The sequence below is a fragment of the Seriola lalandi genome, unplaced genomic scaffold, assembly GCF_002814215.2.
Source record: "Seriola lalandi dorsalis isolate HSWRI2012SDOR001 ecotype SW California unplaced genomic scaffold, Sedor1 jcf7180002054476, whole genome shotgun sequence".
In the NCBI taxonomy this organism is placed as follows: domain Eukaryota; kingdom Metazoa; phylum Chordata; class Actinopteri; order Carangiformes; family Carangidae; genus Seriola; species Seriola lalandi.
This window is the reverse complement of record NW_019525029.1, coordinates 423,252-430,083: the sequence shown is the minus strand read 5'-3', so window position 1 is coordinate 430,083 and position 6,832 is coordinate 423,252.

Here is a 6,832-nt window from a genome sequence, read left to right as displayed (position 1 = left end):
AAACATAAAAAGTCATAAAAACAACATAGTATAGTGAGGCATAAATATTTACTAAAACGACATAGTACAATAAAGCTTAAAAATGACATAGTATAGTAAGGCATAAAAATTCATAAAGACGTCATAGCATAGTAAGGCATAAAGAGTCATAAAAACGACATAGTATAGTAAGGCATAAAAACAACACATTACAGTAAAGGATAAAAAGTCATTAAAACGACATAGCATATTAAGGCATAAAAATTTACAAAATGACATAGTATGGTAAAGTATAAAAAGTCCTAAAAACGACATAGTATAGTAAGGCATAAAAAGTCCTAAAAACGTCATAGTATAGTAAGGCATAAAAATTCATAACAATATCATAGTATAGTAAGGCATAAAAACGTCATAGTATAGTAAGGCATAAAAAGTCATAAAGACGACATAGTATATTGAGGCATAAAAAGTCATAAAAACGTCATAGAAACGTCATAGTATAGTAAGGCATAAAAGGTCATAAAAACACATAGTATAGTTAGGGATAAAAAGTCATAAAAACATCATAGTATAATAAGGCATAAAAATTCATAAAAATGACATAGTATAGTAAGGCATAAAAACATCATAGTATAGTAAGGCACAAAAAGTAATAAAAACATCAAAGGAAAGTAAGGCATAAAAAGTCATAAAAACATCATAGTATATAGTAAGGCATAAAAATCCAACAAAACATCATAGTATAGTAAGGCATAAAAAGTCATAAAAACGACATAGGCATAGGCATAAAAAGGACATTGTATTGTAGGTCATAAAAAGGCTTAAAAAAACGACATCGTATAGTAAGGCAAGAAAAGTCATAAAAATGACATAGTATATTAAGGCATAAAAAGTCATAAAGACGACATAGTATATTAAGGTATAAAAAGTCATAAAAAGTAATAAAAACGACATAGTATAGTAAGGCATAAAAACGTGATAAAAACAACATATTACAATAAGGGATAAAAAGTCATTAAAACGACATAGTATAGTAAGGCATAAAAACGTCATAAAAAGTCATAAAAACGACATAGTACAATAAGGCTTAAAAAAATGACACAGTATAGTAAGGCATAAAAATTCATAAAGACGTCATAGCATAGTAAGGCATAAAGAGTCATAAAAACGACATAGTATATTAAGGCATAAAAATTTACGAAATGACATAGTATGGTAAAGTATAAAAAGTCATAAAAAGGACATAGTATAGTGAGGCATAAATTTCAAAACAACGTCATAGTATAGTAAGGCATAAAAACGTCATAGTATAGTAAGGCATAAAAAGTCATAAAGACGACATAGTATATTAAGGCATAAAAATTCATAAAAACGACATAGTATAGTAAGGCATAAGAAGTCATAAAGACGACATAGTATATTAAGGTATAAAAAGTCATAAAAAGTCATAAAAACGACATAGTATATTAGGGCATAAAAAGTCATAAAAACGTCATAGTAAAGCATAAAAAGTCATAAAAACGACATAGTATAGTAAGGCATAAAAATCTAAACAACGTCATAGTATAGTAAGGCATAAAAAGTCATAAAAACGACATAATATAGTAAGGCATAAAAACATCATAGTATATTAAGGCATAAAAAGTCATACAGACGACATAGTATAGTAAGGCATAAAAATTCATAAAAACGACATAGTATATTAAAGTATAAAAAGTCATAAAAATTCATAAAAACGACAGTATAGTAAGGCATAAATATTTATTAAAACGTCATAGTATAGCAAGGCATAAAAACAACATAGTATAGTAAGGCATAAGAAGTCATAAAGACGGCATGGTATATTAAGGTATAGAAAGTCATAAAAAGTCAAAAAAACGACATAGTATAGTAAGGCATAAAAAGTCATAAAAATGACATAGTATATTAAGGCATAAGAAGTCATAAAGACGACATAGTATATTAAGGCATGAAAAGTCATAAAAACGTCTTATTATAGTAAGGCATAAAAAGTCATAAAGATGACATAGTATATTGAGGCATAAAAATCATAAAAACGTCATAGAAACGTCATAGTATAGTAAGGCATAAAAAGTCATAAACACACATAGTACAATAAGACATAAAAACGACATAGTATTGTAAGGCATAAATATTTATTAAAACGTCATAGTATAGTAAGGCATAAATATTTATTAAAAATTCAGAGTATAGTAAGGCATAAAAACGACGTAGTAATTAGGCATGAAAAATCATAAAAACGTCATAGTATAGTAAGGCATAAATAGTCCTAAAAACGTCATAGTATAGTAAGGCATAAAAATTCATAAAAATATCATAGTATAGTAAGGCATAAAAACGACATAGTATAGTAAGGCATAAATATTTATTAAAACGTCATAGTATAGTAAGGCATAAAATCGACATAGTGATAAGGCATGAAAAGTCATTTAGACGACATAGTATATTAAGGCATAAAAAGTCATAAAACGTCATAGTATAGTAAGGTATAGAAACACATAATAACATAATAGTATAATAAGGCATAAAAATTCATAAAAACGTCATAGTATAGTGAAGCATAAAAAGTCATAAAAACGTCATAGTAAGGCATAAAAATGTGTTAAAAACGTCATAGTATAGTGAGGCATAAAATTTCATGAAAACGATGTAGTATAGTAAGGCATAAGAAGTCATAAAGACGACATAGTATATTAAGGTATAAAAAGTCATAATAAGTCATAAAAACGACATAGTATAGTAAGGCATAAAAACGTCATAGTATAGTAAGGCATAAAAAGTCATAAAGACGACATAGTATAATAAGGCATAAAAATTCATAAAAACGTCATAAAAATGTCATAATATAGTAATGCATAAAAAGTCACAAAAACGTCATAGTATATTAAGGCATAAAAGGTCATAAAGATGACATAGTATATTAAGGCTTAAAAAGTCATAAAAACGTCATAGTATAGTAAGGCATAAAAGGTCATAAAAACACATAGTATAGTAAGGCATAAAAATCATAAAACGTCATAGTATATTAAGGCATAAAAAGTCATAAAAACGACATAATATAGTAAGGCATAAAAACATCATAGTATATTAAGGCATAAAAAGTCATACAGACGACATAGTATAGTAAGGCATAAAAATTCATAAAAACGACATAGTATAGTAAGGCATAAGAAGTCATGAAGACGACATAGTATATTAAGGTATAAAAAGTCATAAAAATTCATAAAAACGACAGTATAGTAAGGCATAAATATTTATTAAAACGTCATAGTATAGCAAGGCATAAAAACAACGTAGTATAGTAAGGCATAAGAAGTCATAAAGACGGCATGGGATATTAAGGTATAGAAAGTCATAAAAAGTCATAAAAACGACATAGTATAGAGAGGCATAAAAAGTCATAAAAACGGCATAGTATTGTAAGGCATAAAAACAACGTAGTATAGTAAGGCATGAAAAGTCATAAAGACGACATAGTATATTAAGGCATAAAAAGTCATAAAAACGTCATAGTATAGTAAGGCATAAAAAGTCATAAAAACATCATAGTATAGTGAGGCATAAATATTTATTAAAACGTCATAGTATAGTAAGGCATAAAAACAACGTAGTATAGTCAGGCATAAAAAGTCATAAAGACGACATAGTATATTAAGGCATGAAAAGTCATAAAAACGTCATATTATAGTAAAGCATAAAAACGTCATAAAAACATCATAGTATAGTAAGGCATAAAAATGTCATAAAAACGTCATAGTATATTAAGGCATAAGAAGTTACAAAATGACTTAGTATAGTAAGGCATAAAAACGTCATAAAAAGTCATAAAAACGACAGTATAGTAAGGCATAAAAACAACATATTACAGTAAGGGATAAAAAGTCATTAAAACGACATAGTATATTAAGGCATAAAAAGTTACAAAACGACATATTAGAATAAGGGATAAAAAGTCATTAAAACGACATAGTATATTAAGGCATAAAAAGTTACAAAACGACATAGTATAGTAAGGCATAAAAATTAATTAAAACGTCATATTATAGTAAAGCATAAAAAGTCTTAAAAAGGACATAGTATAGCAAGGCATAAAAATCAAAACAACGTCATAGTATAGCAAGGCATAAAAAGTCATAAAAAAGGACATAATATAGTAAGGCATAAAAACTTCATAGTATATTAAGGCATAAAAAGTTACAAAATGACATAGTATAGTAAGGCAAAAAGAGTCATAAAAATGACATAGTATATTAAGGCATAAGAACTCATAAAGACGACATAGTATATTAAGGCATAAAAGCGTCATAGTATAGTAAGGCAAGAAAAGTCATAAAAATGACATAGTATATTAAGGCATAAGAAGTCATAAAGACGACATAGTATATTAAGGTATAAAAAGTCATAAAAAGTCATAAAAACGAAATAGTATATTAAGGCATAAAAAGTGATAAAAACGTCATAGTAAAGCATAAAAAGTCATAAAAACGACATAGTATAGTAAGTCAGAAAAATCAAAACAACGTCATAGTATAGTAAGGCATAAAAAGTCATAAAAACGACATAATATAGTAAGGCATAAAAACATCATAGTATATTAAGGCATAAAAAGTCATAAAGACGACATAGTATAGTAAGGCATAAAAAGTCATAAAAACGTCATAAAAACATCATAGTATAGTAAGGCATAAAAATTCATAAAAACGACATAGTATAGTAAGGCATAAGAAGTCATAAAGACGACATAGTATATTAAAGTATAAAAAGTCATAAAAATTCATAAAAACGACAGTATAGTAAGGCATAAATATTTATTAAAACGTCATAGTATAGCAAGGCATAAAAACAACATAGTATAGTAAGGCATAAGAAGTCATAAAGACGGCATGGTATATTAAGGTATAGAAAGTCATAAAAAGTCAAAAAAACGACATAGTATAGTAAGGCATAAAAAGTCATAAAAATGACATAGTATATTAAGGCATAAGAAGTCATAAAGACGACATAGTATATTAAGGCATGAAAAGTCATAAAAACGTCTTATTATAGTAAAGCATAAAAAGTCATAAAAATGACATAGTATAGTAACGCATAAAAATCAAAACAATGTCATAGTATAGTAAGCCATAAAAAGTAACAAAATGACATAGTATAGTAAGGCATAAAAACGTCATAAAAACATCATAGTATAGTAAGGCATAAAAATTCAAAAAAATGTCATAGTATAGTAAGGCATAAAAAGTCATAAAAATGACATTGTACAGTAAGACATAAAAATGACATAGTATACTAAGACATAAAAATTACATACTATAGTAAGGTATAAAAATTCATAAAAACACATAGTATAGTAAAGCATAAAAAGACATAAAAACAACATTGTACAGTAAGACATAAAAATGACATAGTATAGTAAGGCATAAAGACGTCATAGTATAATAAGGCATAAAAATTCATAAAAACGACATAGTACAGTAAGGTATAAAAACGTCATAGTATAGTAATGCATAAAAGGTCATAAAGATGACATAGTATTTTAAGGCATAAAAAGTCATAAAAACGTCATAGTATAGTAAGGCATAAAAGGTCATAAAAACACATAGTATAGTAAGGCATGAAAAGTCATAAAAAACGACATAATACAGTAAGACATAAAAACGACAGTATAGTAAGGCATAAAAACTCATAAAAACGACATAGTACAGTAAGGCATAAAAACAACATACTATAGTAAGCTATAAAAAGTCATAAAAATGTCATAGTATATTAAGGCATAAAAAGTTACAAAATGACACAGTATAGTAAGACATAAAAACATCATAAAAACGTCATAGTATATCAAGGCATAAAAAGTCATAAAGACAACATAGTATATCAAGGCATAAAAAGTCATAAAAACGTCATAAAAACGTCATAGTATAGTATGGTATAAAAATTCATAAAAACAACACAGTATAGTAAGGCATAAGAAGTCATAAAGACTACATAGTATATCAAGGTATAAAAAGTCATAAAAAGTCATAAAAACGACATAGTAGCCTATAGTAAGGCATAAAAAGTCATAAAAACGTCATAGTATAGTAAGGCATATAAGGTCATAAAAACACATAGTATAGTAAGGCATGAAAAGTCATAAAAACGTCATATTATAATAAAGCATAAAAAGTCATAAAAATGACATAGTATAGTAACGCATAAAAATCAAAACAATGTCATAGTATAGTAAGCCATAAAAAGTAACAAAATGACATAGTTTAGTAAGGCATAAAAAGTCATAAAAACATCATAGTATAGTAAGGCATAAAAATTCATAACAACGTCATAGTATAGTTAGGCATAAATATTTATTAAAGCGTCATAGTATAGTAAGGCATAAAAACAACGTAGTATAGTAAGGCATAAAAAGTCACAAAGACGACATAGTATATTAAGGCATGAATAGTCATAAAAACGTCATATTATAGTAAAGCATAACAAGTCATAAAAATGACATAGTATAGTAAGGCATAAAAATTAAAACAACGTCATAGTATAGTTAGGCATAAATATTTATTAAAAAGTCATAGATAGTAAGGCATAAAAAGTCATAAAGACGACATAGTATATTAAGGTATAAAAAGTCATAGTATCGTCATGTATACTAAGACATAAAAATGACACAGTATAGTAAGGTATAAAAATTCATAAAAACATATAGTATAGTAAAGCATAAAAAGTCATAAAAACAACATTGTACAGTAAGGCATAAAAACGTCATAGTATAATAAGGCATAAAAATTCATAAAAACAACATAGTACAGTAAGGTATAAAAACGTCATAGTATAGTAATGCATA